Raw genomic sequence first — 10,692 nt, forward strand, 5'->3', positions numbered from 1 at the left:
ATCGGTCTCACCGAGATTACGTTATGCCCTAACCCTAATGATATCGGTCCCACCGAGTTGACATATCGGTCCCACTGAAATACCTAACGGTCACATTATGAACTAAATCGGTCTGACCGAGTTTAACGATTCGGTCCCACCGAGTTTGGTAAGTTGTGTGTAACGGTTAGATTTTGTGTGGAGGATATATATACCCCTCCACCCACTCTTTATTCGTGGATAGAGCCATCAGAACATGCCTACACTTCCACTATCCATTTTCTGAGAGAGAACCACCTACACTTGTGTTGAGATCAAGATATTCCATTCCTACCACATAAATCTTGATCTCTAGCCTCCCCCAAGTTGCTTTCCACTCAAATCTTCTTTCCACCAAATCCATATTCTGTGAGAGAGAGTTGAGTGTTGGGGAGACTATCATTTGAATCACAAGAGCAAGGAGTTCATCATCAACACACCATCTATTACCTTTTGGAGAGTGGTGTCTCCTAGATTGGTTAGCTGCCACTTGGGAGCCTCCATCAAGATTGTGGAGTTGAACCAAGGAGTTTGTAAGGGCAAGGAGATTGCCTACTTCGTGAAGATCTACCCGAATGAGGCAAGTACTTCGTGGGCGACGACCATGGTGGGATAGACAGCTTCTTCGTGGACCCTTCGTGGTTGGAGCCCTCTGTGGACTCGCACAACCATTACCCTTCGTGGGTTGAAGTCTCCATCAACGTGGATGTACGATAGCACCACCTATCGGAACCACGGATAAAAAATCTTCGTGTCTCCAAATTGCGTTTGCACACTCCAATCCCATTCCCTTACTTTTCTTACAAGATGCATGCTTTTCTTTCCGATGCTCATATACTCTTTGCATGCTTGCTTGATATGTATTGTGAATGTTGAAACTCATGCCAAAACTCCACTTCAACTTAAAGAAATAAAAAACTGCCAACTTTGTGTGTTGAGTGACTATTCACCCCCTCTAGACCCCTCTTCTCGATCCTTTCAATTGGTATCAGAGCATTGGTCTCCATTGCTTTGGTTTAATCACCATTGGAGGAAGATGGATGAGTCTACTTTGGGGAGTCTTAGACATAGAGTGCCTATACTTGATGGAGAGTATTTTCATGAGTGGAAAAATGAGATGCTTGTTATTTTCAATGAATATCATTTGAACAAGTACATTGCTAGTCCTTGTGCACCTCATGTTGATCATATGCATCCTACCCTTGATGAGTCCATTGACATGATTCGCAATCTTAGAACTGTTAATCTTATCACTAGAGGCTTGCCTAGAAACTTGATTGGTTGCTTTCCTACTCTTGAGTGTGCCCACACCATATAGAAATTTCTTGAGGAACGATTTCCAAATTATTCCTTGCAAAATCTAGATGAAGTTCTCCATAAGTCTATTGTCTTGAGTAAGAGGAATTCCAATGATCCTAAGTTTGGTGATCGTCTATTTGAGCTTACAAATCTTATGTGTGCCAAAGGAGAGGTTGGAATTATTAGTGATATTATCTCCGAAGCTATTAGAATTCATAAAGATGACTATTGTCAAAATCATTTGTCTAACAAATCACCCTCTCTAGGAATTGATCCACCACATGACGACGTTGAACATGGATACTATGATGAGGGTGATGATAGTGACTTTGATCTTGATGAGGCAATGAGACATTTTGGTCTTATGGCAAATCTTATGGGATACATGGAAGGAGGAAAGGAATGGGTCCTTGATAGTGGATGTACCGATCACATGACCGTAGATAAAGATATGTTTGGTGAGCTTGCTGAAAACAACGGCCCTCGAAAGTATGTCACTTTTGGTAATAACTCAAAGGGTAAGGTGGTTGGCCTCGGTAAGGTGGCCATCTCACATGATAGCTCCATACAAAATGTCATGCTCGTTGAATCTCTTGGCTACAATTTACTTTCAGTATCTAGACTTGCTGATTTCGGTTTCAATGTCCTATTTACTGAAGTAGAATGCCAAGTGTTTCAAAGAGATAATCATAAAATGGTCTTTACCGGTATACGAAAAGGTGATCTATACATTGTTGATTTCACTAAAAAGGCTCAACCTAGAACTTGCTTAATTGCTAGATCTTCTAAAGGCTGGTTGTGGCATAGACGGTTAGGTCATGTGGGCATGCGAAACCGTGACAAGCTTATTGAAGGTGATCATATCCTTGGAGTTAAAGATGTCATATTTGATAAGGATAGACTTTGTAGTGCTTTTCAAGCAGGTAAACAGGTTGGACGAAGCCATCCCGTGAAGAACATCATGAGCACACGGAGACCGCTCAAGCTACTTCACATGGATCTCTTTGGTCCCAACGCTTACAAAAGTCTCGGTGGAAACTCATTTGGTCTTGTTATAGTTGATGATTTTTCAAGATTTACATGGGTGTTCTTTCTCGATGATAAATTGCAGGTTCAAAAGATCTTCAAAAACTTCTCTAGGAAGGCCCAAAATCAATTTGAAGTGAAGATCAAGAAGGTTTGCAGCGACAATAAAACAGAGTTCAAGAATGCAAATGTGGACACCTTTATTGACGAAGAAGGGATTTCACATGAGTTCTCGGCTACATACACACCTCAACAAAATGAAGTTGTTGAGAGGAAGAACCGGACGCTCATCAAAATGGAGAGAACAATGCTTGATGAGTATAAGACATCGAAGAACTTTTGGGCGGAAGCGGTTGAGACAGCTTGTCATGCAACAAATCGCTTGTATCTTCACAAGCTACTCGGCAAGATGGCATACGAGCTCCTCACTAGTAACAAACCCCAAGTTGGATACTTTCGAGTATTCGGCTCAAAGTGCTACATTCTTGATAAGCATCATCGTTCTAAATTTGCTCCTAAATATCATGAGGGATTCCTACTTGGTTATGGATCAAACTCTCACACTTCTCGTGTCTACAACAACTTAACCCGAAAGGTTGAAGAGACGGTAGATGTGAAGTTTGATGAATCTAATGGCTCGCAAGTAGGGCAATTGCCAATTGATGTAGGAGATAAAGATCCTTCGGAAGCAATCCAAGACTTGTCTATTGGCAAGGTTTGTCCAACGGAGGTGAAGGAGAGTACCTCATCCATCCAAGTGGAAACTTCTACCTCACGACAAGGTGAACCAAGAGTTGATATGGAAGCATCCACAAGCAGGACACACCAAGCTGAAGAAAACGAGGAATTACACCAAGATGAACATCAGCAACCTCCTTCTCCACCATGACGAGAGAACGACAACGTCAACAACGATGAAGGCCAAGAAGAAGAAGAAGATGATGAAGAAGATGTTCCACTCCGATCAAAGCAAAAGCTCTCACGAGTTCGAGCAAGAGTTGCTAGAGACCATCCTGTTGAGCAAATCTACAATGATATCCAAATTAGGAGAATCACTCACTCAAAATCTTGTTTGGCTAACTTTTGTGAACATTATTCATTCATCTCTAGCATTGAACCTATGAAGGTTGAAGAAGCATTGGAAGATCCGAACTGGATAAACGCCATGCACGAAGAAATACACAACTTTGAGAGAAACCAAGTGCGGACATTGGTCGAGAAGCCCGACAACAACCACAACATCATCGGTACCAAATGGGTGTTTCGCAACAAGCAAGATGAAGATGGACAAGTAGTTCGCAACAAAGCATGTGTCGTCGCCCAAGGCTACAATCAAGTCGAAAGGTATGGACTATGGTGAGACATATGCCCCCGTTGCTAGACTTGAATCCATTAGCATCTTACTTGCCTATGCTAATCACCATGATATCACTTTGTACCAAATGGACATTAAAAGTGCTTTTTTAAATGGTGAAATTGAGGAGGAAGTTTATGTTAAACAACCTCCCGGCTTTGTCAATCCTAAGAAACCTAATCATGTTTACAAACTTCACAAAGCTCTTTATGGTCTTAAACAAGCTCCTAGGGCATGGTATAAATGCTTGACCAAGTTCCTTATTGAAAAAGGCGTTGATATTGGAAAGATTGATTCTACTATTTTCCCTATAAGGGTTAATGGATAATTATTTGTGTGCCAAATTTATGTCAATGATATTATATTTGGATCAACTAACCCTCATTTTAGTGAGAAGTTTGGGAAGGTAATGTCACAGAAGTTTGAGATGTCTATGATGAGTGAACTCAAGTTCTTTCTTAGTTTGCAAATTAAGCAAACTAAGGAAGGCACCTTTGTCTCTCAAACGAAGTAAACCAAGGACTTGTTCAAGAAGTTCAGTATGCAAGAATGCAAAGGTATGAGTACACCCATGCCTACTAGTGGACATCTTGACTTGACTAAGGACGGTGAACCCGTTGATTAAAAAGTTTATCGTTCTATGATTGGTTCATTATTATATCTATGTGCCTCTCGTCCCGATATTATGCTAAGCGTGTGCATGTGTGCACGATATCAAGCGTCCCCTAAAGAGTGTCATCTTAAAGTTGTGAAAAGGATAGTGAGATACTTAATTCATACACCAAACTTTGGCATTTGGTATCCTAAGAGGGCCTCTTTTAATCTTGTTGGCTATTCCGACGCGGACTATGCCGGAGACAAGGTTGATAGAAACTCCACTTCGGGTGTTTGTCAATTTCTTGGTAGATCTCTTCTATATTGGTCCTCCAAGAAACAAAACTCGGTATCCTTATCCACTGCCGAAGCGGAATACATTGCCGCTGGTTCATGTTGTGCTCAATTACTTTGGATGACCCAAACTCTTAAAGATTATGGGATATATGTGAAACATGTTCCATTGTTATGACAATGAAAGTGCTATTAAGATTGCTCATAATACCGTGCAACATTCTCGAACGAAGCATATTGAAGTTCGTCATCATTTCATTCGAGATCATGTTGCAAAGGGTGACATTAACCTTAAGCATGTTCGTACCGACAAGCAATTGTCCGATATTTTCACTAAACCACTTGATGAGGAAGTATTTTGCAGGTTGAGAGGTGAATTGAACATCATTGATGCTTCAAACTTGGAGTATAAACTCCGTTTGAATACATGCAAGGAATGAGCCTTTGACAAATCCTTGATATTTCTCTTATGATGATAATCATATAACTTGGATATATTTGCACCCTTGCATGTTATCTAACCCTTGTAGGTACTTGGATCAACCTAAATCTATGAGATTTCAACTCACTCACATCTTGAGCAATCTCTACATCACCAAGTCTCTACAATCTGGTGGTTGAAGACAAGGAAGCACGTGACCCTTCAAAACATATCCTTTGACAAATCCTACATGTGATTGTCATTTTGGATGCACAAGTGCTCTTCCTTGCAAGACTAACTCATGTAGGAAGATGAACTCAAGTACCAAGTGGTGCTCCCAACTCTTGATGAACTACATCAACCTTGAGCAACCCACACAAGTTCAACTACATGATCAAGTTCAACACCACCACCCAAGATATGTTATTCCATCTTAGAGAAGCTTTACTCCAAGATGTGAGTCAAAGCAACTCAACAAGATGTGAATACATCAAAATGCTCAAACGAAAAATGGTAACCCCATTTTGAGCTTAAACAATGAGTATGACCTATGATCAAGTGATCTAACTTGACTCCTAAGTCAATATACTATAACATAGGTGACTTTGTCGCCGACCATTTCTAGATGAAGTTCTCCTGTATCCCATTTTTGTGCTCTTGCATCTGTCTCATGCATATTTGTTTCCCATTTCAAAAAAAACTTCATCTAGATTTCTTTTCTGTTTCTTTTTGTTCTGCATTTCCTGCATCTAATTCCTTGCAAATCCTTGGGAGATCTTTCTTGTCTAGTGAGCTGAGGTGACAAGTGTTTTCACTGTGATGAACTCGGTTCCATTGGTCTGTTGTTTTCGGTCCAACCGAATTCTTTCGGTGCAACCGAAGCACACAACTCGGTGCCGCCGATTTCACTGCAGGAGAGACAACTTGCCACTTGATTATGCATTCCTTTTGATCCAGCTCCACTCAATGATTCTTGTCCTCTGCCAGCATCATATTCAACTTGCTGCTTTGTTCTGTGACTCAAGGACCAAACCCATCTGCAACAAAAATCCAGAAGAACCCTTCTTGGAAATTGATGTCAAAGGGGGAGAGAGAGATCACATCAAAGCTTAATCATTTCTATAGGGGGGGGGATACTCAGGGAGAGAGAGTTACCCCACATGCTTGGTGTTCAATAGGAGAGATGTCACATGTCTTTAAGAGGGGAAAGACATGTTCACAGTTGATTGTTTGCATTAGCTCTATTTCTTTTCTCTGTTTCTTTTCTTAGCTCTGTTCTTCTGTGCTCGGATTGCTCTCATTCTCTGTTCCCTATCTTCTCCCAGTATCCCATGCTAGATTCAGGGGGAGCAAGACATGTAAGGGATGGGAATCCTTGAAGTCATTGCACATCTTTACCTTTGGGGACATGTCTATATCCAATGGGGTACTCAGTACTCACTCTCTACATGTCATCCCAGTCTTGGTACTCTTGTGGTTCTTTTGTTTGCTCTAGCTAGTAGGTGTATATGTGTTATCTAACATTGTTTGTGCAGGTTCGCTCCCTCCTAAGCCAACTCAAGACCAAAAGGTAAGTATATGCATCACAGTCATGTATGTGAGGATCTCTTGCTGATGTACATACTGTTTGCAAGAAGGACTCATGAGCATGGACGTACATTTCCTATATACACATCATTTGATCTGATGCATATAGTCAAGATACATTTAACTCATTGCTTGCTCTGTCATGTTTATGCACTCACTTGATCTTATGTTCCATATTCACATGATTCCATACATGTAGGGCGAGCCTATGCATGTTACATGTCCTTCCAAAGCTTTACTTCCTTTTCTCTATATCTCTATCTAAAGCTTTGATGTATGTTGTCATCAATTACCAAAAAGGGGGAGATTGAAAGCACAAGTGCTCCCTGGGTGATTTTGGTAATTAATGTCAACATATCTCTTCTTGGACTAATACTTTTACCTAGTATGTTTCAGATAAGTTCAACAATGGAGTGGCATGGACTAGAGGATGTGGAACCCCTTCGAGATGCTAAGGACAAAAGAATTGGCTCAAGCTCAAAGCACAAGACTCTACATTTTAATTTTAGTGATCCAAGATCACATTGAGTCCATAGGAAAGCCAATACTATTAAGAGGGGGGTGAGGTGTTGCTTAATGGCTTGCTTGCTCAAAGTTCTTAGTGATATGCTCCAAAGCCCTCAACCACTTTCTCACATCCACATATGTCCCAAACCAAAAGTCAAACTCGGCCCTATCGAATCTTTCTATCCGGCGCCACCGAGTTCAATTGACATAGCCACTGCCAGAAACCCTAGTCTTTTCGGTCTCACCGATAGGGATCTCGGTCTCACTGAGATGGCTTTGTAAACTCTCTGTTTCCTTTTGTAATGTTTCGGTCTAACCAATATGAATCGACCGGTCACACCGAGTTTGCAATGTAAAATCTCTGTTTCCCTTTCATAATGTTTCGGTCCAACCAAGATGAGCGAATCGGTCCCACCGAGTTTGCCTGATCAACTCTCTGGTTAGCTTATTACCAAAATCGGTCTCACCGAGTTTGCGTAATCGGTCTCACCGAGATTACTTTATGCCCTAACCCTAATGATATAGGTACCACCAAGTTGACATGTCGGTCCCACCGAAATACCTAATGGTCACATTATGAACTAAATCGGTCGGACCGAGTTTAACGATTCGGTCCCACCGAGTTTGGTAAGTTGTGTGTAACGGTTAGATTTTGTGTGGAGGATATATATACCCCTCCACCCACTCTTCATTCGTGGAGAGAGCCATCAGAACATGCCTACACTTCCACTATCCATTTTCTGAGAGAGAACCACCTACACTTGTGTTGAGATCAAGATATTCCATTCCTACCACATAAATCTTGATCTCTAGCCTTCCCCAAGTTGGTTTCCACTCAAATATTCTTTCCACCAAATCCATATCCTGTGAGAGAGAGTTGAGTGTTGGAGAGACTATCATTTGAAGCACAAGAGCAAGGAGTTCACCATCAACGCACCATCTATTACCTTTTGGAGAGTGGTATCTCCTAGATTGGTTAGGTGTCACTTGGGAGCCTCCGTCAAGATTGTGGAGTTGAACCAAGGAGGTTGTAAGGGCAAGGAGATCACCTAGTTCGTGAAGATCTACCCGAGTGAGGCAAGTCCTTCATGGGCGACGGCCATGGTGGGATAGACAAGGTTACTTCTTTGTGGACCCTTCGTGGGTGGAGCCCTCCGTGGACTCGCACAACCCTTACCCTTCGTGGGTTGAAGTATCCATCAACATGGATGTACGATAGCACCACCTATCGTAACCACGGATAAAAAATATTCGTGTCTCCAAATTGCGTTTGCACATTCCAATCCCATTTCCTTACTTTCTTGCAAGATGCATGCTTTTCTTTCCATTGCTCATATACTCTTTGCATGCTTGCTTGATATGTATTGTGAATGTTGAAACTCGTGCCAAAACTCCACTTCAACTTAAAGAAATTAAAAACTGCCAACTTTGTGTGTTGAATGTATATTCACCCCCCTCTAGACCCCTCTTCTCGATCTTTTCACAAAAAAACATGTGTTAGCTACGTTAGGTGGCTAACGGCAGCCTTTGTTGTCTGCTAGCCAACGGCAAAGCTGCCCAGCCTTTGCCGTCTACCACGGACGGCAAAGTGACCAAATGGGTCACCTCCCAGGTTGCACAGGTTTCTGCCACGTGGCCTCTTTGCCGACCGCGGCAGATGGCAAAGGCCCCTTCTCCATCGGTGGCGGACGACAAAGTGCTTGTATAGTTACTATTTTTTCTGTTTTCTATTATATCCCTGCAGTTTCAAAAGATATATATGATATATATATGTATATATATATATATATATATATATATATATATATAGTTTCAACCTCAAACATAGCCCATGTATCAAACATCTAGCAGTCCATCAATGCAACATAACACATAGGGTATTAAAGATCCAATACATACATAGTTTCACGAAGTTCATCCATATATAAACATACATAGGTTTACATTGTTCATCAATACAAATGAAAACAAGAACTAAAGAAGAAGCTGGTTAGGGGATTTCTCGGGGTGCCCGGGGACGAGCGGGTTAGGGGTTCCTCGGCGTCGATGGAACCCTCAATGATGCTATTTAGGCTCGGGGTACCTTGTCATGGACAAAAGCCTAAATGACATCTATATAGGTTATGGGTGCCTCGACATCAACAAAACCCTGAATGACATATATTTCGGGTAGGGTGCCTCGGCGTGGACGGAACCTTAAATAACATCAATTATGGTTGGGGTGTATCTTGGCGTCGATGGAACCCTAAATTACAACTATTTAGGTTAGGGGGTGCCTCGGCTTCAATGGATGAATAAAGGACAGTTGTTTAGGTTAGCGGGTGCCTTGTTGTCGACGAAACCCTAAATGATCACTCTTTAGGTTAGGTGTTGTTGTGGGGAATGAGCAGTACGAATCATTTTTTACAACTTGGCGATGGCCTATCCTATTGTAAATATTTAATTAGGTTGATGGAAAAAACCATAATTGTATGTTACTCATCTTTGGATTTAAATGTGCAGTTGTTTCGTCGCTGCGAGGGTCTGGTGTTTGACGAGCTCTGCCCCTGCGTGCGTGGGTGAGCACAAATGACATCCCCTCCTCCCGCTTCATTATTTGCTCTGTTCCGGTCTTCGTGCCGATGAAACTTGCTAGCTATAGGTGTCTTCAATAATCAGTATGCGTGACCAGTATGCATCTCCCATTCGAAAGGGTTATAGTTATAAATATGCATGCATTTGCATATTTATAACCATGATTCTTTCGAATTGTCCAATGTTATCCATGGACAGCCTGAGTATGTGTAGATTGGGTCCGTTTCCCATATGCTCTGCTCCGGATCCGAAGCATAATTTTTTCAGTGCCTCCCTGTTGTTCTTCGGGTACACATCTTCTTTGTTTATTGCCGGGACATGTAGCAGGAGAACAGCGGGGAGGTGCTGCCGAAATTTTGTGCAGGATCCGGAGCAGAGCATGGGAAAATGAACCCAATCTACACATAATCGGGTGGGATTAGGACCTATCTATACCTATTAGAGTGTAGGTTGCATGGACGTAATAAAATTGACAAACTAGATTAACTGATGAATATACATGCTGAATTATATATATATATATATATATATATATATATATATATATATATATATATATATATATTTCTTGTGTGTCCAGTAGCTAGGCATGATGAGTGATCGTGCATGGATGTACAACAATCACACTAGTCAGAAAGACATGACCAATGAATGGTTAACAAAAACCAAGGGGTTTGTGAGACCCGCATTTGCAAATGGATAGAGAAAACCCTGGTGCCCCTGTGTTTGGTGCGACAATTGGCACAAGAGGACAGAGGATGAAATGGGTAAACACCTGCAGAAGATTGGTTTTACGCCTGGTTATACGGTGTAGACATTTCATGGTGAGTCTGCCCAATGTGCCAGAGCTAAGGTGGTTCATCGTTGCACCGATGAGCATTCTACCGGGAAGGAAAACATGGTGCAAGACTTTGATGATGCTCGGGATTCAGACGATGAGATGGAGGAATCTGCAAAGGTCTTCAATGAAATGTTGGAGTCTTAAAATGTCCTCTCCACTAACACACTGAGCTTTGTC

This window comes from Triticum dicoccoides, chromosome 7B, assembly GCF_002162155.2.
Source record: "Triticum dicoccoides isolate Atlit2015 ecotype Zavitan chromosome 7B, WEW_v2.0, whole genome shotgun sequence".
Classification (NCBI taxonomy): domain Eukaryota; kingdom Viridiplantae; phylum Streptophyta; class Magnoliopsida; order Poales; family Poaceae; genus Triticum; species Triticum dicoccoides.